This window comes from Arachis hypogaea, chromosome 19 (genome assembly GCF_003086295.3).
Source record: "Arachis hypogaea cultivar Tifrunner chromosome 19, arahy.Tifrunner.gnm2.J5K5, whole genome shotgun sequence".
Taxonomy (NCBI): domain Eukaryota; kingdom Viridiplantae; phylum Streptophyta; class Magnoliopsida; order Fabales; family Fabaceae; genus Arachis; species Arachis hypogaea.
Window position 1 is genome coordinate 108,709,217 of NC_092054.1, and position 25,647 is coordinate 108,734,863.

The window sequence follows — 25,647 nt, forward strand, 5'->3', positions numbered from 1 at the left end:
TACAACTAACCAGCAAGTGCACTGGGTCGTCCAAGTAATAAACCTTACGTGAGTAAGGGTCGATCCCACGGAGATTGTTGGTATGAAGCAAGTTATGGTCACCTTGTAAATCTCAGTCAGGCGGATATAAAATAGTTATGGAGTTTTCGAACATAAATAATAAATAGATAGAAAATAAGGATAGAAACACTTATGTATATCATTGGTGAGAATTTTAGATAAGTGTATAGAGATGCTTTCGTTCCTCTGAACCTCTGCTTTCCTGCTGTCTTCATCCAATCAGTCTTACTCCTTTCCATGGCTGGCTTTATGTAAGGACATCACCGTTGTCAATGGCTACTTTTAATCCTCTCTGGAAAATGGTCTGATGCACTGTCACTGCATGGCTAATCGTTTGGAGGCATCACCCTTGTTAATGGCTGCATCCTATCCTCTTGTGAAAATGGTCCAAATGCTCTGTCACAGCACGGCTAATCATCTGAGGTTCTCGATCATACTGGAATAGGATTCACCCTCCTTTTGCATTTGTCACTACGCCCAGCACTCGCGAGTTTAAAGTTCGTCACAGTCATTCAATCTCAGAGTCCTACTCGGAATACCACAGACAAGGTTTAGACTTTCCGAACTCTCATGAATGCCGCCATCAATCTAGCTTATACCACGAAGATTCTGATTAAGAGATCCAAGAGATACTCATTCAATCTAAGGTAGAACGGAAGTGGTTGTCAGGCACGCGTTCATAGGGAATGATGATGATTGTCACGTTCATCACATTCAGATTGAAGTGCGAATGAATATCTTAGAAGCGGAATAAGTTGAATTGAATAGAAAAACAGTAGTACTTTGCATTAATCTTTGAGGAACAGCAGAACTCCACACTTTAATCTATGGAGTGCAGAAACTCTACCGTTGAAAATACATAAGTGAATATAGGGTAAGCATGGCCGAGTGGCCAGCCTCCCATGGAGGTCTAGGCGTCCAAAGATGTCTAATACAATAGTAAACAGTCCTATTTATACTAAACTAGTTACTAGGGTTTACAGAAGTAAGTAATTGATGCATAAATCCACTTCCGGGGCCCACTTGATGTGTGCTTGGGCTGAGCTTGAATGTTACACGTGCAGAGGCGCTTTCTGGAGTTGAACGCCAGGTTGTAACGTATTTCTGGCGTTCAACTCTGGTTTGTGACGTGTTTCTGGCGTTTAACTCCAGACAGCAGCATAGAACTGGCGTTCAACACCCTTTTACGTCGTCTAAACTCGGCCAAAGTATGAACTATTATACATTTCTGGAAAGCCCTGAATGTCTACTTTCTAACGCAATTGGAAGCGCGCCATTTTGAGTTTGGTAGCTCTAGAAAATCCACTTTGAGTGCAGGGAGGTCAGAATCCAACAGCATCAGCAGTCCTTCTTCAACCTCTGAATCTGATTTTTGCTCATGTCCTTCAATTTCAGCCAGAAAATACCTGAAATCACAGAAAAACACACAAACTCATAGTAAAGTCTAGAAATGTGAATTTAACATAAAAACTAATGTAAACATCCCTAAAAGTAACTAGATTCTACTAAAAACATACTAAAAACAATGCCAAAAAGTGTATAAATTATCCGCTCATCACAGTGCTCTCACCAAGACTCGAAGAGGGAGCAGCAAGGAAAGCAAGGTAGCATTCAAAGAGTGCTCAAAGAAGTGAGGGCAGTGCTCACAAGAGTGAGCATTTTCGTGACTTTCCCAAGGAAATTAAGGAAGCATAACGCTCATACCAAGGTTCGAAGAGGGAACCAAGGCAGCACGCATTCAACACAAGGAGTAGCGCTCATTATTTGAGCGCAGCGCTCACTTATTGAGCGCTAGGTGCATGCCATGACACAAGGGAGATACACCATGACCCATGCCACTTGAACCAAGTCATCTGGATCCACTCTTCTTCAAATCCAAAGTAAGCAAATCCCATTATCATCACTCAAAGGCACAAGAGATAGTTAGAATAGGAATTTCATTTAAGTTGTAATTTATTTTTAATTTCAATTTCATTTTCTAAAGCCTATATAAAGGCATCAATTTCATTTCATTAAGGAGGCTGGCTCTCCTAGAGAGCAATAGGAGTAGGATAGAATAGAAAGCTCTCTTTTAATTTTCTTTTGACTTTGGAGATTGGGATTAGATCTGAGTTTACTTTCTGTATTCATTTTCTTTCTTTTGCAAATTCACTTCTCTGCTTCTGGTTTTTGAACTCTGATTGAAGAATTCTCTGAAGATCTTCATCTTGGAGTTCCATTTCTTTTCTGTTTTTTGAATCTATGAATTAAAGATCGGATCTCATGTGTTTCTTTCTGATTTACCTTCTTCTGCAATTTTACTTTTTCTACAAATTTTACAATTCAATTTCCATTGAGCTTGATTTTAATCTTCTGTTCTCATTGCTTTCTGTTCCCATTGCTTCCAATTTACTTTCATGCAATTTAAATCTTCTTGTTCCTCTGCACTTTACATTTGATGCTTGCTGTGAGCTTGATTTACATTTCCTGCAAATTTACATTTTCTGCAATTGCTCTAAGTTACTGATTTATTGCTTTCTTTAATTTATAGCACCCAGCCCCCTTTACATTTCATGCAATTTACCTTTGTTGTCATTTAAGATTTTGCCAATTTACATTCCTTGTTCTTTAAGTTTCACTGCAATTTAGTGCAATTTACTTTTTGCATTTTAAATTCCTTGCAATTTACTTTCTGTTGCTCCAATTTTCACTCAATTCACCAATGTTAGCTTGACTAAACTAATCACCCACTAAAGTTGCTTGATCCATCAATCCCTGTGGGATCGACCTTACTCTAAGTGAGTTTTACTACTTGATGCGACCCGGTACACTTGCCAGTGAGTTTTGTGTGGAAATCTAATTTCCACCCATCAAGTGGTGATTCAGACTTTTGAGTTGGTGTGTGAATTCTTGGAACTTCTTGCTTGGATAGAAGTCTTCTTATATTTCTTTCTATGCACTATTTTGATTAAGGAGAAAAAGTATAAGAAGGGTTATGTTTTGTTCCGAGCTTAGCCGAATTGCTAAATTTTTAGTTTTTCAAAGATTCCTTCCATGGGTTCAAGGAGGAATATTTTTAGATGCGTTCCACACGGCGCCATCACCTTTTTTGGCTGATTTGAAGGGGGAGCACCGTTTTTCCACTTACTAGAATTTGGTGCGGGTGCATCCTTCTTGACGAGGATCACCTATGAGGGATTATTCCCTAAAAATAAAGATATTGCCGATGTTCTGTTGGCGATATTTAAGGATAGGCCGTTGAACCCCTCGGGATGTCATGGGTGATTGGGGGGGGGTGATAACCACTATTTTATGGTTTATCTTATGCTTAATTGAGTGGTTTTTATCAAGTCTTTACACACTTATTCATATAATTTGCATGGTTTTACAATTCCTTTCCGATTTTGCTATATGATTGAAAACTTGCTTCCTAAGCCTTTAAATTGTGTATTTTTAATTCCCCTTTATACCATTCGATGCCGTGATCTGTGTGTTAAGTGTTTTCAGGCTTTACAGGGCAGGAATGGCTTAAAGGATGGAAAGGAAGCTTGCAAAAATGGAAGGAACACAAGAAACTAAGGAGCTGACCAGCAAGGAACGATGCGCGCGCGTGCCTAACGCGTGCACGTGATTTGGAGCTTTCCATGGCGACGCGTGCGCGTACCTTACACGTACGCGTGAAAAGCAAAATTACACAGTGACGCGTGCACGTACCTGACGTGTACGCGTGACATGCGAAGATGACCATCGACGCGTACGCGTGACTGACACGTACGCGTGACATGTGCCACATGCAGAAAACGCAGAAAATGCTGGGAGCGATTTAGGTTGAGTTTGGACCCAGTTTTCGGCCCAGAAACGCGGACTAAAGCCAGGGGACAAGCAGAGACTCGACACTAATCATTATTCACAATTTTAGGTTTTAGATATAGTTTTCTAGAGAGAGAGGCTCTCTCCTCTCTCTAGGTTTTAGGATTCTTAGGTTTAGCTATTTTCAACTTCAGATTTCTGCTTTATTTCAATTTAGCTTATCTTCTACTTTTAATTATTCTACTACTCTAGTTTATCTTCTCTTGTTGATTTATTTGTTTATCCACTTTAGTTTATGAACTCTCATGGTAGATCTGATTTTCTATTTAATGCAATTTGAGGTATTTTATATTTATTGCTTCTCCTTTCATTTGTTGTTATTAATTCCTTGCAATTGGTTGTTTAGGTTTTATCATCTCTTATTAATTTCTATGTTTTTATGTTATGCCTTCCAAGTGTTTGACAAAATGCTTGGTTGGATTTTAGTATAGATTTCTCCTCTTTTGGCTTTGGTTGAGTAATTGGAGACTCTTGAGTTATCAAACTCCTTTGTTGATTGATAATTGAAATTTGCTAGTTGATTTGGATCCCTCAAAAGCTAGTCTTTCCTTAGGAGTTGACTAGGACTTGAGGAATCAAATTGATTCATCCACTTGACTTTCCTTCATAGCTAGAGGTTAACTAAATGGGAGCAATGGACAATTCTCATCACAATTGATAAGGATAACTAGGATAGAACTTCTAGTTCTCATACCTTGCCAAGAGCTTTATTAATTATTAGCTTATTTTCTTGTCATTTACATTCCTTGTTCAACCTTTCAAAAACCCAAAAAGATACTTTTCCATAACCAATAGTAACATACCTCCCTGCAATTCCTTGAGAGACAACTCGAGGTTTAAATACTTCGGTTTAATTTTATTGGGTTTGCTTTAGTGACAACCAAAACCTTTGTATGAAAGGATTCTTTGTTGGTTTAGAAACTATACTAGCAATGAAAATTTATTGTGAATTCTTTACTAGCAAAAATCCGTTCATCAAAATGGTGCCGTTGCCAGGAAATTGCAAACATGTGCCTTATTATTGGTTATTGTGAATATTGTGAATAATTTTGTTTTTTTTTTCGTTTCTTTGTTAGTGTTTCTAGTTTTAGGAGTTTATTTTCATTAATTCTTCTTAGTTTTTATTTTTACTTTCTTTTGCTCCTGTGAATTCTCACCCCTTTGGCTATGAGTTTAGTTCAAATTATGTTGTAGGGAATGGAAGCTATAATGAGAACATGCATCGAGGTCGGAACAATCAAAGATGGGAGGAGCCACAAGGATTTGATCAACCCTCTTGGCAACAACCTCCTCCAATGTGCCATGGGCAACGACCATTCTACGATGCATCCCAAGACAATGGTTATGGTGGACCATTTCGTGACAACCAACCTGCACCAAATTACTATGAGCAAGAGCCATTCGAAGATGCATATCAATCTAATAGCTATGGTGGACCCCCTTGTAGTTACCAACAAGCCCCACCATATGCTTATGACCCACCTCCTCAACATAGCTTTGAACCACCATACTCACAAGCCACCTACAACCATTCACCTCCATATGACCCCAACCCTTATCCACCACACAAACCACCATACGAACCATATGAACCATACCCAGAACCACCTTCCTATTATGAACCCTTTCTCCAAAATAATGAACCCTCCTATCTACCCCAACCTCCACTGGATGACAACACCCTTAATGTTATTCGCCAAGGGCAAATAGAGCTTCAAACCATACTTACCTCTGCTTTCACTAGTCTAATCTCTACTATCCAAGCTTTTGTATCCCGCATGGATCAATCCTCTACCTCGAATACTCAACCCTCAAGCTTTAGTACACCACCACCCTCCATGGAAGAGCACCCACATCCATCAATCCAAGAGCAACACGATCCTAATTATGCTAGTGACATGAAACAAGAGAGAAGGGATCGTCTTAGGGACATAATGGATCGGTTTCACGAATTCATACTTCAAAAAAAGCAAGAGGAGGCCCAAAGAGTGGAGGTAGGAGAGACCCTTGAAGATGAGACAGTTGACAAATTAGTGAAGGTTGGATAAGAGGGAAGCTCCATCATTGAAGACAACTCTACACTAAGCGACATCAAGGAGGAGTTTGATTTTGTATTAGAGCAAGTGGAGAAGGCCGAAATTATCAAAGAAGAGGAAGTGGTTGAAGACTTAAGAGATGCGGAACCTCCATGGGAAAGTCAAGTCATAGAGCCTCCTTCCAAGATGTTTGAATTTGATGTTGAGGAGGGTGTACAACCTCCAAGGCATATCATGGTTGAAGACTTTGAAGAGGTTGATCAAGAGACGGAGATTAAAGAAGAAGAGGCACAACCTCCCATGCCCTTGGTAAGCAATGAAGAAGAGATTGAATTGGCAAAGAGCTACCAAGAGGAAGAGGTTGAAATTAAAGAAGCTTGCAAAGACGTGGAAGTTGTCAAGGAAGAAGACAAGGGAGTGGAGCTTGCAAGATCATTAAAAACATCTCTCCCCAAGCCATTGCCATCCAACACAACATTCAAGTGGGTTAACTCCTTATCCTTGAACTTTACCTTTCCACTTGAATATGGTCTGCTTGAGACGGATGGACAACTTATAGCTCTTTGTGGTTTTAAGAGCAAAAAGGGGATAGTTAATGGTTGGCAATACAATCCTAGGTTCGTTATAGTTGGATGTTCAAGGTCTAAGTGCCATGGTTGGTATAAGTCTCAATTGAATGGGTCTAGGAGGATGTTTAGATGTCTCAGTGAGAATTCCGATTGCTCACCACCCAAGTGGAAAAATGATGATCAACAAGAAAACGGGTGCAAAAGCAAGGTTTGGGACCCCGGAATTCATTCCAACAATCAACACTCTTGGGGCTTTGTCACTTTCTTTAACTTACTTGAAGAATTTCTGCGCCTAGTTTGGGATCCCAAAAGCTATTGGACTTGCAAGCACTGGTGGGATTTGATACGCAGAAAACTTGTCTTGCAACAAATTTCCTTCGGCAAGTGTACCGAATTCGTCGTCAAGTAAAAACTCACAATAGAGTGAGGTCGAATCCCACAGAGATTGATTGATCAAGCAACTTTAATTAGAGGAATGTTCTAGTTGAACGAATCAGAATTTGAGTTGAGAATTGCAGAAAATTAAATGGCGGGAAAGTAAATGGCAGAAACAGTAAATGCTAGAAATAAAGAGCTGAATGTAAATGGCAGAAAGTAAATTGCAGAATCTTAAATGGGAATGGGTAATTGCTCATAAAAGTAAATGGCAGAAATTAAAGAGAATGGGTAAGATCAGAAATGGGGGGTTCATTGGGCTCAGGAGATGTTGTATTCTCCGGATCAAGTTCATTTTCATCTCTTCCTCAATCAATGCATTCATTGATCTCCTTGGCAATCTTAAGTGATCGAATTACAAGGAATTGTAATTCAATCTCTCAAATCTTGATCAATAGCCAATTCCTTGGTCAATTGCTCATGAGAAGAGATGAAGTATGGTCACTGATTATACCACATGCATTTCCCAAATCAAGTGTTGGAAGGATTATAGTCACATATCCATCCACACCCAATTTGGTCCAGCATGAGAAAGCATTTCTAGCATGATCCCTTCATTCCTCTTTCAAGGTTCAGAAGAGATCCAAGTATGAATAGCTTCTTTTGCAAGATAACTACCCAATTGGATGAAGATCGAAAGCTTTCTAGTAAAATCAAGAGAAAAGATAGAAGAAGGAGAATGAAAACTAAAATTGATCCATCAAATTACAACAGAGCTCCCTAACCCAATGAAAGGGGTTTAGTTGTTCATAGCTGTAGAAAATGAAAACAAAGATGGAGAATACATGCTGAAAGTAAACTAGAAGTGCAGAGAAAGTAAAATACAGAGAGTGATTCTAGGCCAAAGGCTCCCTATAGTTTCCGACCCTCTCAACTAATTCAAAGCTACTCCCATATATACTACTCTTCTGATCATCTAGTTGGCTCTTCAAGTCTTGGGTATGGGCCTTTGGATCCTGAGTTTGAAGCAGTTATCTTCATCATTGGGCTTAGCTTTGCTTGCAGAGAGAAAGTAGGCAGGGACTTTTAGCTCAGGACGTTAGTGGTGTTAACGTTAAGTGAAAGTGTGGGTTTGAGAACGTTAGTGACAATCACCTTTTTCACTAACGTTGCTCACCCAAGTATGAGCCACGTTAACCTCAACGTTAGTGGCACAAACGTTGCCACTAATGTTGCCTCTTGGTCCTTCGCACACATTATTGGGACTTACCTTTCCCAATAACGTTGATAAGCCTCCCTCTTCCCTACGTTAGAGTCCACGTTAACTTAGTTAACGTGGCTCTTAACGTAAGCTTGCCAATCCTTTGAGAACATTAGTGACACTTACCTTTGTCACTAACGTTCCAATGTGCCCCTCTTTCTCACGTTAGAGTCGACGTTAACTAAGTTAACGTGGCTTCTAACGTAGTCATGCTAGCCATCTCCAACGTCAGTGACAAAGGTGAGTGTCACTCACGTTGGCTCATTACCTCTTTATCCACGTTAGCTTTCACGTTAACTAAGTTAACGTGGGAGTTAACGTTGCTCATGGTGGCTCTTGGTGGTTCACCCCAACGTTAGTGACAAAGGTAAGTGTCACTAACGTTGACGACCAATTGCTCTCTCCACGTTAGCTTCCACGTTAACTAAGTTAACGTGGGAGTTAACATGGCTTATGGAAGCTTGGCCAACGTTAGTGACAAAGGTGAATGTTACTAACGTTGGCTTCCCTTTTGCTTCTTAACGTTAGAAGCCACGTTAACTAAGTTAACGTGGCAACTAACGTGGCCAATTATGAGCTTGGTCCAACGTTAGTGACAAAAGGGAGTGTCACTAACGTTGGCCTTATTGTCTTCTTCCACGTTAGAGTTCACGTTAAGTAAGTTAACGTGACTCTTAACGTGGGCTATGATGGCTTCGAGGGCGTTATTGGCGATTACTTTTCTCATTAACTTTGCAAGTTAGCTCCCATTCCATGTTAGAGGTCACGTTAGTTAGATTAACGTGGCTGCTAACGTGGTTCTTCCTTGCTTCTTTTGTCCTGAAATCAAGCAATAAAGTGCATCAAAGTTCTAATCCAAGTCATGGGAAATACAACATCCAATTTGTCATTAAATTCATACAAAATCCTCATGAAATCATGTAAAGTGCACAATGTATGCTTGAATCAAGATGTAAGTGAATATCTACCCAAAAAGAGCTTATTTTCTAAGAAAATGCTTGAAACTACCCTAAAAATAGTAAAGAAAAGGTCAGTGAAACTGGCCAAAATGCGCTGGCATCACAACACCAAACTTAAAGCTTGCTTGTCCCTAAGCAAGTATTGGAACAAGAGAATGATGAATGGAATCCCAAGAGAAATGAGTCATTTTTGTGGAAGTCATGTTTCTGGTTTTATGGTGGTTTCATGCATAGCAACTTAGGTTCATTCCTTCACTGGCTTTCAGACCTTTATCATGTCCTAGAATACTCACTGTGATTGCATCCCATGAGACTTTTATTCAGTGATCCTTTTGTTGTCATTTCAGGGCTTATTTGTGTTCTTAGGCTAAGTGCTCTGTAAGGAGGCAACTCTTTAAAATAAGCTTTCAGCCAACACTCCCGAACCCGTTGGTTCAAGGTGCTAGGTGTTGAAGCACCCCTAAGGACTTACTTCCTCAAGTCTCTCCCCCATACATACACACCACAGGCACATGGTTTGTTTATTTTCTTTCCTTGAGGTCTTGGTGTCCAGCACCTCTTTGGGTTACTAAATGTTCTGTAGCAAAGATTGCTCTTGATAGTGGACTTTCAGCTGATAATCCCGGGTTAGTTAACCCAAGTTACCAAGTGATAAAGCACCCCTGAGAGCTTAGTAATCCAAGCAGATCCTTGGTTCAGGAACACCACAGACACATCCCTCAAGACTCAAACCCTTGGTGCCTAGCCTCTTTTCTTGCTATTTTTCTTTTATTCTTCAACTTTGATTGTTCTTTCCCTTTTTCTTATTAGGATCTTGTTATTTAGCTAGTCTTATGGGGTGCGTTCAAAGCATAGTATTCATGACAGATAGTTGTCTTCCCACCTTGTGGTTGAACCAACTTAGCTAACTTATGACCACACCACAAACTCAGGAACTTACTCCATAGTATGAACTCCACTCTGGTCTTTTATAAAACACTCATTCTCTTTTCATTTGATTCAAAAGGACAAGCATACAAATAAGTAAGGAAATGATGCAGTAATGACATTCAGACTAGCAAACACAGCCCTAATCAACAAAAAGTTTAAAAGACAGAATTGAAAAAGGTTCAAACTAACATGGAAGCATGTTCTATCTCATACAAGATCTTCCTTATTCAAAGCATAGAAAAAGATGGACCAAAGAAGGAACTCCACTACCTTTTACTCATGTGGTTGCCCATGCTCTCCTCCTTGCTTGTCCTCTTTGTGTCCCTCTTGAGTGCTCGTACTCCCACTCCCTTTGCTCTTTCCAATCAACTTCTTCCAGAAACCACCATCTTTCATCTTCTTCTTTAGTGTTTCCTTCTGCTGTTTCACTTTCCTTTCTTCTTGTTCTACAAAATCTTTTTGAACCTCATCATATGTAGGGATAGCATAGTGTAGATGATGCATATGACTAGACATGTAGTTCAACTTGGCTTGAGTGTTTACGTTGAACTCCTCCCTATGTAGTTACCGTCCTTCATTAAGCACAGTGAACTCATTGAATGCTTTCATCTGAGCTATTTGCCGCTGATTGAGTTTTTGCAAGTGCTTATCTTGACGTTCTTGCCTCTCAGTAACTTGGTGGATGGCTTGAGTGAGCTGGGAGTAGTGTTCCTGTTGCTGTTCCATTTGTTGTTTCTGCCACTCTTCTTGTTGGCTCATCCAGTTGGACTGAAGGTTTAGTATTTGCTCTTGTCCTTCCATATGTCTCATCTCCAAATCTTTAATGGCTCTTAGAAGGTGATTCATATTCAAGTTGGTTGGGTCATGATGTTCTTTTTGTTGATATTCTTCCCGATGAGATTCCTCTTGATGAGCTCCTTCTTTCGCTTTTTGCTTTCCTATTTGGGGTCTTCTTTGTTGTTGGGTGGGAGTAGTATAGATCAGACGCTGGAGCGTAACTAGCCTCCCAGGATTCACCCAGTCTGGATTGCTATCCTCGAAGACTACCTTGGCTCTTGTACACAATCTGAGAATAGTGCTGGGGTACCAAAGCCTGGCACCCGGATCAACCTTCTCAGCTGACTCTTGAATCCTCTCAGCTATGAGTTCATGCACATTGATTTCTCCACCCTGTACTAGGCAATATACCATAGTCGCTCGATTGATATTGACCTCTGAATTATTTGCAGCTGGGAGGATAGACATCCTTATGAGTTCAAACCATCCCTTGGCCTCTGGGCTAAGGTCTCCCCTCTTGATGAATCGGGGTCTCCCATCTGCATACCTCTCCCAGTCAGCTGCTATAACACAGATATCAGTCATGATTTCTGTGAGCTCATCATTGTCAGGGCTTTTATTTATCCTTGCATGATAACTGAGCTCATCAAAATGTGGTGATTTCAGGTGAAGAGTTCTTGTTATAGCATTGGGCTGAAGTCCACCTCCTTTCCTCTTACGTAGCTTTTGAAGGTTGGGGCCTTGGTTTTGTCTTCTCTAACCACATTTGCATAGAACTCTTTGATGAGGTTTGCATTGATCTTCCCCTCTGGATTCGTGAGCCTTTGCCACCCTCTTTGTTCAATTTTCTCCCGAATCTGTGGGCACTCGTCTTCATTGATTTGGAAGGTTAACTCGGGCAGTATCTTTTTGAGCTTTATCCGCTCAAATTCTTATTCATGGAACGCAGATTTGAATCTCTTCTCATCAAAAGGAATGCTCTCCATTGGTTCCTTCCTCTTTTGCCTCTTGGAGCTTGATGATGCCATGAACTTGAGTTGCTGTGTGAGGAGATTGGAAGGTACGGATAGATGAGGAATATGGTTGGTTAGGACGAGGTGTGATGAAGGAATTTTGGATGCCGGAAGTGTGAAGTGTGGAGAGTGGGAATTCAAGTGTGAGGGGTAAGTACGCACTAGGACTCACTTATATAGGGAGATGATGAGGGGATGAAAGGTATGGATTGATGTGGAGGTTGTTGGATGGACGGATGGGGTTTTGCAGGGCATGAGCACAAGGATCCTCATCTTTATGAAGGCTATTGGTTGTCTTCAAGGGTCTCCTTTCTTCAATGTTGCATGGCAACATTTTCCAATACATCCCCCTTTGGGGCACGTATGTTGTATCCTCCTTTTGTGGTGTCCAAACCTTCTTCATTTAATTGTCCAATCAATCCTCTTCAATGCTCCTTTCCTTTTTCCTATAAAAATAAAATAAAAAAAATCAATATCATAAAAAAAAGATTTAAACTTTACAACTAGAATAATAAAGAAAAAGAATTAGATTGTTTATTCATGAATACCAACTAACTAACTAACTGTGCATCCTTATATGCATATTCGTGGCACCTTGGGTGACACCAAACTTAGTTTGGAGCATTGTGATGAAAAAGTCTTTGTTCAAAGCTCCAAGACTAGCATGCTCTGAGTTGCATTCATGCTTTCTTGGCATGCTTTGAACACCAAACTTGTTCTTCACTATATACTGCATAACAAGGATTTCACCAAGTGTTAGTCAAGTTTGGGTTGGAATTCATAAAAATTGACTTATTAACTATTTTCTAAAAGCATATAAAACATGGGTTGCCTCCCATGAAGCGCTTCTTTAGAGTCACTAGCTTGACGTTTTGCCTTCATCAGGGAGGTCGATAGTGCTTCAAGTCTTCTCCTCTGGCAGTAGACCTATATCCAGTAGTTGTATCAATGATCTCTACATGTTCCAAGGAGAGAACTCTGTTGATAGCGAAGACCTTAGGTAGCTGAGATGGCACAGTGGGGAGATCAGGGGGGATATCTGGGAAGTAAGCTGAGATCACTTTATCCCCTGGAGAGAAGTCCTCTGTAGGGATCTTTTTGTTCCTCCACCTCCTTGGTACCTTCTTCTTTGTTCCTTGTGATGTTGTCTTACTCTTTGCGGCCTCTTCTTCTAAAGGAATTTTGATGTTGTCTTCACATGCCTCTGGTGGTTTAGGTTCCTCCAGCTTTTCCTTGAGCTGTGACAGTTGCTTGTTTCCTTGTCCATCAACCAAGGGAGTTTTCGGATGAGCTTGTTGTTCTTCAATACTCATCTCTTCCTTCAGTATCTCACTGTGATCCTTCCTTAGTTCCTTGTTCTCTTGATCTGCTTCTTGTGAGTGTTTGAAAACAGTGAAGGCGAGCTATTCATCATGGATCCTCAAAATTAGCTCCCCTCGCTCCACGTCTATGAATGCTCTGGCTGTAGCTAGGAATGGTCTTCCCAATATGATTGGGTGAGTGTAACTCTCTTCCATGTCCAATATGACAAAGTCTGCTGGGAGGAAGTATTTCCCAACCTTTACCAACACATTTTCCACCACTCCTATTGCTTGTTTTTGAGTTTTGTCAGCCAGCCTGATGACTACATCTGTGGACATTATCTCATTGATATGTAGCCTCTTCACAAGGGCCAAGGGCATTAAGTTGATGCTTGCTCCCAAATCGTAGAGTGCTCTATCAAACATTGTTTCTCCTATGGCACAGGGTTTGTGAAAACTCCCTGGGTCCTTTCTTTTTGTAGGCAACTCTGGTTGAATGGGGGCGCTGCACTCCTTGTTCATCACTATAGTTTGGCCTCCCTTGAGTGAGCTTTTCCTGGGAAGCAGTTCCTTCATATACTTGATGTATGCAGGCATTTGTTGGATGGTCTTGACGAATGGTATGTTTACATGCAGAGATGCAAACAAGTCAAGAAATCTTGAGTATATTCTCTTCTCCACAGCACCATTGAGTATTTGGGGAAAGGGTGCATAGAGTCTCAGCAGCTCTTGTTGTGAGATTTTTGGTTCTTGGTGATCTTTTTCCTTCTCCTCTGCTGAGGTATCTCCAGGTTGTTCTGACGACTTGTTTGGCTTGTCCTCAGTCTCCTTATCACTTATAGTGACCATCTTGCAATCTTCCCATCTTACTTTCTTTGTTTCTCCTCTCGGATTTTTTTCCGTGTCACTTGGGAATCCATCTGTAGGTTTGGGAATCTGCTCAGAGAGATACCCTACTTGAGATTTCAACCTCTTGATGGTGTCTCCCTGGTTCTTAAAATTTGCTCGCACTTCCTCCTTGAACGCTTTGTTGTCTTGAATCTCTTTGCCTATGCCTTCAAGTAGATTCTCAATCCTTGAGAGTCTGTCATCAAATGATGGGTGATTGGGATTAGAAGTGGAAGGATGAGAAATGTTATTTTGGTTTTGATATGGATATGGAGAGGTGTTGTCATGGTGGTGTTGATATGTTCTCTGTGTGAATTGTTGGTGAGCTGCATTGTTGTTGGGGTTGTGATGTCTCCGATCTTGGCCTTGATCTTGTTGATTTCTTCACCCAAAGTTTGGGTGATTCCTCCAACCAGGGTTGTAGGTCTTGGAGTATGGATCATGGTTTTGCCTAGGTGAATTCCCAATGTAGTTGGCTTGCTCCTGACTACCCTCTGCTTCTTCATTCACTCCTTCTTGGGTTGCTGATGAAGTGGTGATTGCTACTACTTGGTTCCTCTCCATCTTCTTGGTGAGGTCAGCCAGCTGCTTGGTAATGAGCTTATTTTGGGCCAGCAGAGCATCTACATTGTTTAGCTCCATCACTCCTCTAGTGTTACCTCTTTCAGAAGCATAGAAATAGTCATTTTCTGCTACAGTTTCAATGACATCTATGGCCTCCTCAATGGTCTTCTTCTTGTTTAGAGATCCCCCGGATGAGTGGTCTACTGCTTTCTTTGATTCATAAGAAAGGCCTTCATAGAAAATGTGTAGCTGCACCCATTCATTGAACATATCTGGTGGACACCTCCTTGTCAGGTCCTTAAACCTCTCCCATGCTTCATATAGAGTCTCACCATCTTGTTGCCTGAAAGTTTGGACCTCAGCTCTCAGCCTGTTAATTCTTTGGGGAGGATAGAATCTGGCTAAAAATTTGTTCACCACATCTTCCCAAGTTGTCAAACTCTCCTTCGGAAAAGACTCCAGCCACTTGGCTGCCTTATCCTTGAGTGAGAATGGAAATAAGAGCAGTCTATAGGCGTCAGGATGAACACCATTAGACTTCACCGTGTCACATATCCTCAGGAAGGTGGTTAGATGTTGATTGGGGTCTTCTTGGACTCCTCCTCCGAATGAACAGTTGTTCTGAACAAGGGTGATGAGCTGCGGTTTTAGTTCAAAATTATTGGCATGGATGGTCGGCTTTTGAATGCTACTTCCACAGTTTCCTGGGTTTGGATTGATGTAAGAGCCTAAAACTCTTCTCTCCTCCCCAGCATGATTTGCTCGACCTTCTCTGCCATGGTTGTGAGCCTCTTCTTCATGATGGTTTTCCATGTTTTCTTCCATGTTTGGTTCAAAGTATTCCTCCTCTTCCTCGGCACCCACTACTCGTTTTTCTCTTGCTTCCCTCCTTAATCTAAGGAAGGTTCTCTCAGGTTCTGAATCAAAGGAAGTTGAAGCCCTGCTTCTTCTCCCTGTCATACAACCAACAAAGCACAAGCAAGGAAAATAGATGCAGGAAGTATTTCTGTTAGAATTACTGTTAGTGTGAGTGATGCAATATATCAAACAGTTAGTGGGTCAGTGAACTGAATTGTAAATAACAAAAAAAAAAAAAACAAAAAAGTAGGGGGAGGGAGAGAAATTAACTAAAACTGAAAGTAAATTACTCAAACAGAAAATTAAATCAAACAAACTAAAAATGCTCAATCTAGTTATCCTCCAATTTAATCATTGTTGATTCAAAATCAATCCCCGGCAACGGCGCCATAAACTTGATACGCGGAAAACTTGTCTTGCAACAAATTTCCTTCGGCAAGTGTACCGAATTCGTCGTCAAGTAAAAACTCACAATAGAGTGAGGTCGAATCCCACAAAGATTGATTGATCAAGCAACTTTAATTAGAGGAATGTTCTAGTTGAACGAATCAGAATTTGAGTTGAGAATTGCAGAAAATTAAATGGCGGGAAAGTAAATGGCAGAAACAGTAAATGCTGGAAATAAAGAGCTGAATGTAAATGGCGGAAAGTAAATTACAGAATCTTAAATGGGAATGGGGTAATTGCTCATAAAAGTAAATGGCAGAAATTAAAGAGAATGGGTAAGATCAGAAATGGGGGGTTCATTGGGCTAAGGAGATGTTGCATTCTCCGGATCAAGTTCATTTTCATCTCTTCCTCAATCAATGCATTCATTGATCTCTTTGGCAATCTTAAGTGATCGAATTACAATCAATTCATTGTAATTCAATCTCTCAAATCTTGATCAATAGCCAATTCCTTGGTCAATTGCTCATGAGAAGGGATGAAGTATGGTAACTGATTATACCACATGCATTTCCCAAATCAAGTGTTGGAAGGATTATAGTCACATATCCATCCACACTCAATTTGGTCCAGCATGAGAAAGCATTTCTAGCATGATCCCTTTATTCCTCTTTCAAGGTTCAGAAGAGATCCAAGTATGAATAGCTTCTTTTCCAAGATAACTACCCAATTGGATGAAGATCGAAAGCTTTCTAGTAAAATCAAGAGAAAAGATAGAAGAAGGAGAATGAAAACTAAAATTGATCCATCAAATTACAACAGAGCTCCTTAACCCAATGAAAGGGGTTTAGTTGTTCATAGCTCTGGAAAATGAAAACAAAGATGGAGAATACATGCTGAAAGTAAACTAGAAGTGCAGAGAAAGTAAAATACATAGAGTAATTCTAGGCCAAAGGCTCCCTATAGTTTCCGACCCTCTCAACTAATTCAAAGCTACTCCTATATATACTACTCTTCTGATCTTCTAGTTGGCTCTTCAAGTCTTGGGTATGGGCCTTTGGATCCTGAGTTTGAAGCAGTTATCTTCATCATTGGGCTTAGCTTTGCTTGCAGAGAGAAAGTAGGTAGGGACTTTTAGCTCAGGACGTTAGTGGTGTTAACGTTAAGTGAAAGTGTGGGTTTGAGAACGTTAGTGACAATCACCTTTTTCACTAACGTTGCTCACCCAAGTATGAGCCACGTTAACCTCAACGTTAGTGGCACAAACGTTGCCACTAACGTTGGCTCTTGGTCCTTCGCACACGTTATTGGGACTTACCTTTCCCAATAACGTTGATAAGCCTCCCTCTTCCCTACGTTAGAGTCCACGTTAACTTAGTTAACGTGGCTCTTAACGTAAGCTTGCCAATCCTTCGAGAACGTTAGTGACACTTACCTTTGTCACTAACGTTCCAATGTGCCCCTCTTTCTCACGTTAGAGTCCACGTTAACTAAGTTAACGTGGCTTCTAACGTAGTTATGCTAGCCATCTCCAACATTAGTGACAAAGGTGAGTGTCACTAACGTTGGCTCATTACCTCTTTATCCACGTTAGCTTCCACGTTAACTAAGTTAACGTGGGAGTTAATTTTGCTCATGGTGGCTCTTGGTGGTTCACCCCAACGTTAGTGACAAAGGTAAGTGTCACTAACGTTGACGACCAATTGCTCTCTCCACGTTAGCTTCCACGTTAACTAAGTTAACGTGGGAGTTAACGTGGCTTATGGAAGCTTGGCCAACGTTAGTGACAAAGGTGAATGTCACTAACGTTGGCTTCCCTTTTGCTTCTTAACGTTAGAAGCCACGTTAACTAAGTTAACGTGGCAACTAACGTGGCCAATTATGAGCTTGATCCAACGTTAGTGACAAAGGGGAGTGTCACTAACGTTGGCCTTATTGTCTTCTTCCACGTTAGAGTTCACGTTAAGTTAACGTGACTCTTAACGTGGGCTATGATGGCTTCGAGGGCGTTATTGGTGATTACTTTTCTCATTAACTTTACAAATTAGCTCTCATTCCACGTTAGAGGTCACGTTAGTTAGATTAACATGGCTGCTAACGTGGTTCTTCCTTGCTTCTTTTGTCCTGAAATCAAGCAATAAAGTGCATCAAAGTTCTAATCCAAGTCATGGGAAATGCAACATCCAATTTGTCATTAAATTCATGCAAAATCCTCATGAAATCATGTAAAGTGCACAATGTATGCTTGAATCAAGATGTAAGTGAATATCTACCCAAAAAGAGCTTATTTTCTAAGAAAATGCATGAAACTACCCTAAAAACAGTAAAGAAAAGGTCAGTGAAACTGGCCAAAATGCCCTGGCATCAGGATTCCTGGATGAGTTCAAGCACAAGCCACCATGACAACGTGCTCACCAAATGTCCAACTTAAGGACAATAACTAAAAGTGCTAGGTGGGAGACAACCCACCATGGTATGATCTTTCAATTTTATTCTTAGTTTTATTCTATTTTATTTTTATCAATGTTCATTCATACTTTCTGCATTCTACATTCTGCATAAAAAAAAGGGGGCAAACCACGCGTGCGCGCAGGCCACGCGTGGGCGTCGATAGCAATTTCGCTCCCCCATCCAACGAACAGAAAGTTGTGATGGAATCGTGCGGCTGGTGTGCAAAAATAAAAAGCATAATTTGACCCATGCAAATGCCTATAGGATGCATGCGCGTCACCTGCAACCTGGGAATACCACCGTACGCGTCAAGCACACGCACGCGTGGGTATTGCAATCGGCGTAAATGGCGTGCTAATCCGAGAGTTGTGCTGCCCTTGCGCTGGAACTGTGCTAGAGGCACAAAATCACCCACGCGCACGTGTCTGGTATGTGAAATTGTTACTCTGAGGTTGTAAAATTTGTTGTTCGTTCTCTCCCTGGTAATGGCTCCAAAAACGTGTGCACAGTACCATGGTCCAAGCATAACTTCACAACTTCGCACAACTAACCAGCAAGTGCACTGGTCGTCCAAGTAATAAAACCTTACGTGAGTAAGGGTCGATCCCACGGAGTTTGTTGGTATGAAGCAAGCTATGGTCACCTTGTAAATCTCAGTCAGGCGGATATCAAATGGTTATGGAGTTTTTGAATGATAATAATAAATAAACAGAAAATAAAGATAGAAATACTTATGTATATCATTGGTGAGAATTTCAGATAAGCGTATGGAGATGCTTTCGTTCCTCTGAGTCTTTGCTTTCCCGCTGTCTTCATCCAATCAGTCTTACTCCTTTCCATGGAAAGCTTTATGTAAGGGCATCACCGTTGTCAATGGCTACATCCCATCCTCTTGTGAAAAAGGTTCAAATGCTCTGTCACGGCATGGCTAATCATCTGAGGTTTTCGATCATATTAGAATAGGATTCACCCTCCTTTTGCGTCTGTCACTACGCCTAGCACTCGCGAGTTTGAAGTTCGTCACAGCCATCCCTTCCCAGATCCTACTCGGAATACCACAGACAAGGTTTAGACTTTCCGAATCTCAGGAATGGACTTCCATGGGTTCTAACTTATACCACGAAGATACTAATAACTCGGACTCAGTCCCCTGTATTAGATATCTAAGAGATATTCATTCTAGCTTGGTTGCATGTAGAACGGAAGTGTTTGTCAGGCACGCGTTCATAAGTGAGAATGATGATGAGCGTCACATAATCATCACATTCATCATGTTCTTGGGTGCGAATGGATATCTTAGAAGCGGAATAAGTTGAATTGAATAGAGAAACAGTAGTACTTTGCATTAATTCATGAGGAACAGTAGAGCTCCACACCTTAATCTATGGAGTGTAGAAACTCTACCGTTGAAAATACATAAGTGAAAGGTTCAGGCATGGCCGAGAGGCCAGCCCCCAAAACGTGATCACAGGATCAAAAATATAATCCAGGATCTTCCAAAAGATCATAAGATGAAAATACAATAGTAAAAAGTCCTATTTAGACTAAACTAGTTACTAGGGTTTACAGAAGTAAGTAATTGATGCATAAATCCACTTCCGGGGCCCACTTGGTGTGTGCTTAGGCTGAGCTTGAAGTTTACACGTGGATAGGTCATTCTTGGAGTTGAACGCCAGTTTGTAACGTGTTTCTGGCGTTCAACTCTGGCTTGTGACGTGTTTCTGGCGTTTAACTCTAGATTGCAGCATAGAACTGGCGTTCAATGCCCTTTTGCGTCGCCTAAACTCGATCAAAGTATGGACTATTATATATTGCTGGAAAGCCCTGGATGTCTACTTTCCAACGCAATTGGAAGTGTGCCATTTTCAATTCTGTAGCTCCAGAAAATCCACTTTGAGTGCAGGGAGGTCAGAATCCAACAGCATCAGCAGTCCTTCTTCAACCTCTGAATCTGATTTTTGCTCAAGTCCCTCAATTTCAGCCAGAAAATACCTGAAATCACAAAAAAAACACACAAACTCATAGTAAAGTCCAGAAATGTGAATTTAACATAAAAACTAATAAAAACATCCCTAAAAGTAACTAGATCCTACTAAAAACATACTAAAAACAATGCCAAAAAGCGTATAAATTATCCGCTCATCACAACACCAAACTTAACTTGTTGCTTGTCCCCAAGCAACTGAAAATCAAATAGGATAAAAAGAAGAGAATATACTATAAATTCCAAACTATCAATGAAACATAGCTCCAATCAGATGAGCGGAACTTGTAGCTTTTTGCCTCTTGAATAGTTTTGGCATCTCACTTTGTCCATTGAGGTTCAGAATGATTGGCATCTATAGGAACTCAGAGTTCAGATAGTGCTATTGATTCTTCTAGTTCAGTATGTTGATTCTTGAACACAGATACTTTATGAGTCTTGGCCGTTGCCCTAAGCTCTTTGTTTTCCAGTATTACCACCGGATACATAAATGCCACAGACACATAATTGGGTGAACCTTTTCAGATTGTGACTCAACTTTGCTAAAGTCCCCAATTAGAGGTGTCCAAGGTTCTTAATCACACTCTTTTGTTTTGCTTTGGACCTTGACTTTAACCGCTCAGTCTCAAGTTTTCACTTGACATCTTCACGCCACAAGCACATGGTTAGGGACAGCTTGGTTTAGCCGCTTAGGCCAGGATTTTATTCCTTTAGGATCTCCTATCCACTGATGCTCAAAGCCTTGGGATCCTTTTTATTACCCTTGCCTTTTGGTTTTAAAGGGTTATTGGCTTTTTGCTCTTGCCTCTTGGTTTTAAGAGCTTTTGGCTTTTTCTGCTTGCTTTTTCTATTTCTATTTTTTTTCGCCAAGTTTTTCTTTTTTTCTCTGCAAGCTATTTGTATTCACTGCTTTTTCTTGCTTCAAGAATCATTTTTATGATTTTTCAGATTATCAAATAACATGTCTCCTTGTCATCATTCTTTCAAGAGCCAACATATTTAACATTCTTAAACAACAACTTCAAAAGACATATGCACTGTTCAAGCATTCATTCAGAAAACAAGAAGCATTGTCACCACATCAATATAATTAAACAAAGTTCAAGGATAAATTCGAAACTCATGTACTTCTTGTTCTTTTGAATTAAAACATTTTTCATTTAAGAGAGGTGATGGATTCATAGGACATTCATAACTTTAAGACAGAGTTACTAAATACTAATGATCATGTAATAAGACATAAACATGGATAAGCACTTAACATAAAGAAAACAAAAAACAGAGAATGTAAGAACAAGGAATGAGTCCACCTTAGTGATGGTGGCATTTTCTCCTTGAGGAACCAATGATGTCCTTGAGCTCTTCTATGTCTCTTCCTTGTCTTTGTTGCTCCTCCCTCATTGCTCTTTGATCTTCTCTAATTTCATGAAGGATGATGGAGTGCTCTTGATGTTCCACCCTTAATTGTCCCATGTTGGAACTTAATTCTCCTAGGGAGGTGTGGATTTGCTCCCAATAGTTTTGTGGAGGAAAATGCATTTGAGGCATCTCCGGGATCTCATGGTGATGAGCTTCATGCGTCTATTGAGATCCATGAATGGGCTCTCTTGCTTGCTCTATCCTTTTCTTAGTGATGGGCTTCTCTTCCTCAATGGGAATGTCTCCTTCTATGAAAGCTCCAACTGAGTAACATAGATGTCAAATAAGACGAGGAAAAGCTAGCCTTGCCCAGGGAGAGGGCTTTTCGGCTATTTTGTAGAGTTCAAGGGAGATGACTTCATGAACTTCTACTTCCTCTCCAATCATGATGCTATGAATCATGATGGCCCGATCCACAGTAACTTCAGATCGGTTGCTAGTGGGGATGATGGAGCATTGGATGAACCTTAACCATCCTCTAGCCACAGGCTTGAGGTCCAATCTTCTTAGTTGAACCGGCTTGCCTTTGGAGTCAATCTTCCATTGAGCTCCTTCCACACATATGTCCATGAGGACTTGGTCCAACCTTTGATCAAAGTTGACTCTCCTTGTGTAGGTGCGTGCGTTCTCTTCCATCATTGGCAAGTTGAATGCCAACCTCACATTTTCCGGACTAAACTCTAAGTATTTTCCCCGAACCATTGTAATATAATTCTTTGGATTCGAGTTTTTACTTTGATCATGGTTCTTAGTGATCCATGCATTGGCATAGAGCTCTTGAACCATTAGGATGCTGACTTGTTGGATGGGGTTTGTTAGAACTTCCCAACCTCTTCTTTGGATTTCATGTCGGATCTCCGGATACTCATTTCTCTTGAGCTTGAAAGGGACCTCGGGGATCACCTTCTTCTTGGCCACAACATCATAGAAGTGGTCTTGATGAGCTTTGGAGATGAATCTTTCCATTTCCCATGACTCGGAGGTGGAAGCTTTTGTCTTCCCTTTCCCTTTTCTAGAGGATTCTCCGGTCTTGGGTGCCATCAATGGTAATGGAAAAATAAAAGCTTATGCTTTTACCACACCAAACTTAGAATATTGTTCGCCCTCGAGCAAGAAAAGAAAGAATAAATGAAGAAGAAGAAGAAAATATGGAGGAGAGGAGGGAGAGGTGTATTCGGCCAAGAAGGGGAAGAGAGGGTTGTGTTGTGTGAAAATGAGGAAGAATGGAGGGCTTTATATAGGGAAGGGAGGGGGGGTTAAGGTTCGGCCATATAGGGTGGGTTTGGGTGGGAAATTGGTTTTGAATTTTGAAGGTAGGTGGAGTTTATGAGGTAGGTTTATGGGGAAGAGTGGATGGATGTGAGTGGTGAAGTGGTGATACGGAAGAGAGATTGAGGTGATTGGTGAAGAGTTTTGGGGAAGAGTGTTTATTGGGAAGAGAGGATGAACATTGAGAAGAGGGAAGAGAATGAGTGGTGGTAGGTGGGGATCCTGTGGGGTCCACAGATGCTGAGTTGATCCTGTGGGTCCACAGATCCTGAGGTGTCAAGGAATTGCATCCCTGCACTAATTAGGCATGTAAAATGCCTTTGCATGCAATTCTGGTGTTTAAACGCCGAATTGATGCTTGTTTTGGGCGTTCAGCGCCCAGATGCAGCATATTTCTGGCGTTGAATTCCAGCCAGATGCTTGTTTCTGGCGTTCAGCGCCAGCTCTTCCTCAGTGTACATTTCTGGCATCTGAACGCCAGCATGCTGCTTGTTTCTGGCATTCAACGCCAGATCCATGCTTTGTTCTGGCATTGAACGCCAGCCAGATGCTCCTTACTGGCGTTTAAATGCCAGTAAGATCCTCCTCCAGGGTGTGATTTTTCTTCTGCTGTTTTTGATTCCGTTTTCAATTTTTATATTTATTTTGTGACTCCACATGATCATGAACCTAATAAAACATGAAATAACAATAAAAATAAATTAAAATTAGATAAATAAAAATTGGGTTGCCTCCCAACAAGTGCTTCTTTAATGTCAATAGCTTGACAGTGGTCTCTCATGGAGCCTCACAGATGTTCAGAGCATTGTTGAGACTCCCCAACACCAAACTTAGAGTTTGGATATGGGAGTTCAACACCAAACTTAGAGTTTGGTTGTGGCCTCCCAGCACCAAACTTAGAGTTTGACTGTGGGGACTCTGGTTGACTCTGTTTTGAGAGAAGCTTACTGTGCCTCTTTTCCATGTTTACAGAAGGATAACCTTGAGTTGTAAATACAAGGGAGTCCTCATTCAATTGAAGGACTAGTTCACGTCTGTTAACATCAATCACAGCTCTTGCTGTGGCTAGGAAGGGTCTTCCAAGGATGATGGATTCATCCTCATCCTTCCCAGTATCTAGGATTATGAAATCAGCAGGGATGTAAAGGCCTTCAACCTTTACTAATATGTGCTCTACTTGTCCATAAGCCTGTTTTCTGGAATTGTCTGCCATCTCTAATGAGATTTTAGCAGCTTGTACCTCAAAGATTCTCAGTTTCTCCATTACAGAGAGTGGCATGAGGTTTATTCCTGACCCCAGGTCACATAGAGCCTTCTCAAAGGTCATGGTGCCTATGGTACAAGGTATTAGGAACTTCCCAAGATCCTGTTTCTTCTGAGGCAATCTCAGTTGACCCAATGCATTTAGTTCATGGTGAACAGGGGAGGTTTATCTCCTCAAGTTTCATTACCAAATAAATTGGCATTCAGCTTCATGGTTGCACCAAGGAACTTGGCAACTTGCTCTTCAATAACATCCTCATTCTCTTCAGAAGAAGAATATTCATCAGAGCTCATGAATGGCATAAGGAGGTTTAATGGAATCTCTATGGTCTCTAGATGAGTCTCAAATTCATTTGGTTCCTCAGAGGGAAACTCCTTATTGATTACTGGACGTCCTAGGAGGTCTTCCTCCTTGGGATTCACGTCCTCCCCTTCCTCTTTGGATTCGGCCATGATGGTTATATCAATGGCCTTGCACTCTCCTTTTGGATTTTCTTCTGTATTGCTTGGGAGAGTTCTAGGAGGGATTTCAGTGATCTTTTTACTCAGCTGGCCCACTTGTGCCTCCAAATTTCTAATGGAGGACCTTGTTTCGTTCATGAAACTTATAGTGGCCTTAGATAGATCAGAGACTAAGTTTGCTAAATTAGAGGTATTTTGTTCAGAGTTCTCTGTCTGTTGCTGAGTGGATGATGGAAAAGGTTTACTATTGTTAAACCTATTTCTTCCACCATTATTAAAGCCTTGTTGAGGCTTTTGTTGATCCTTCCATGAGAGATTTGGGTGATTTTTCCATGAGGGATTATAGGTGTTTCCATATGGTTCACCCATGTAATTCACCTCTGCTATTGCAGGGTTTTCAGGATCATAAGCTTCTTCTTCAGAAGATGCCTCTTGAGTACTGTTGGATGCAGCTTGCATTCCGTTCAGACTCTGAGAAATCATATTGACTTGCTGAGTCAATATTTTATTCTGGGCCAATATGGCATTCAGAGTATCAATTTCAAGAACTCTCTTCTTCTGAGGCGTCCCATTACTCACAGGATTCCTCACAGAAGTGTACATGAACTGGTTATTAGCAACCATGTCAATGAGTTCTTGAGCTTCTGCAGGCGTTTTCTTTAGGTGAATGGATCCACCTGCAGAAGTATCTAATGACATCTTAGCTAATTCAGACAGACCATCATAGAATATATCCAAGATGGTCCATTCTAAAAGCATGTCAGAAAGACACTTTTTGGTCAGTTCCTTGTATCTCTCCCAAACTTCATAGAGGGATTCACCTTCCTTCTGTCTGAAGGTTTGAACATCCACTCTAAGCTTACTCAGCTTTTGGGGAGGAAAGAACTTGGCTAAGAAAGCCTTGACCAGCTTATCCCAAGAGTTCAGGCTATCCTTAGGTTGAGAGTCCAACCATATTCTAGCTCTGTCTCT

General features: G+C 40.9%; 2 non-coding genes and 1 pseudogene across 2 annotated transcripts; all 3 read left to right on the forward strand.

Moving 5' to 3' along the window:
* The window catches only part of LOC112779656 (4,5-DOPA dioxygenase extradiol-like), a 181,168-nt pseudogene that overhangs the window by 13,380 nt on the left and 142,141 nt on the right, over positions 1-25,647 (forward strand).
* LOC112781342 (small nucleolar RNA R71) lies at positions 14,848-14,954 on the forward strand. Its single transcript, XR_003192124.1, has one exon. It is a non-coding gene; the product is annotated as a small nucleolar RNA R71 (small nucleolar RNA).
* On the forward strand, positions 25,429-25,536 carry LOC112780964 (small nucleolar RNA R71). The gene has a single exon (XR_003191767.1). It is a non-coding gene; the product is annotated as a small nucleolar RNA R71 (small nucleolar RNA).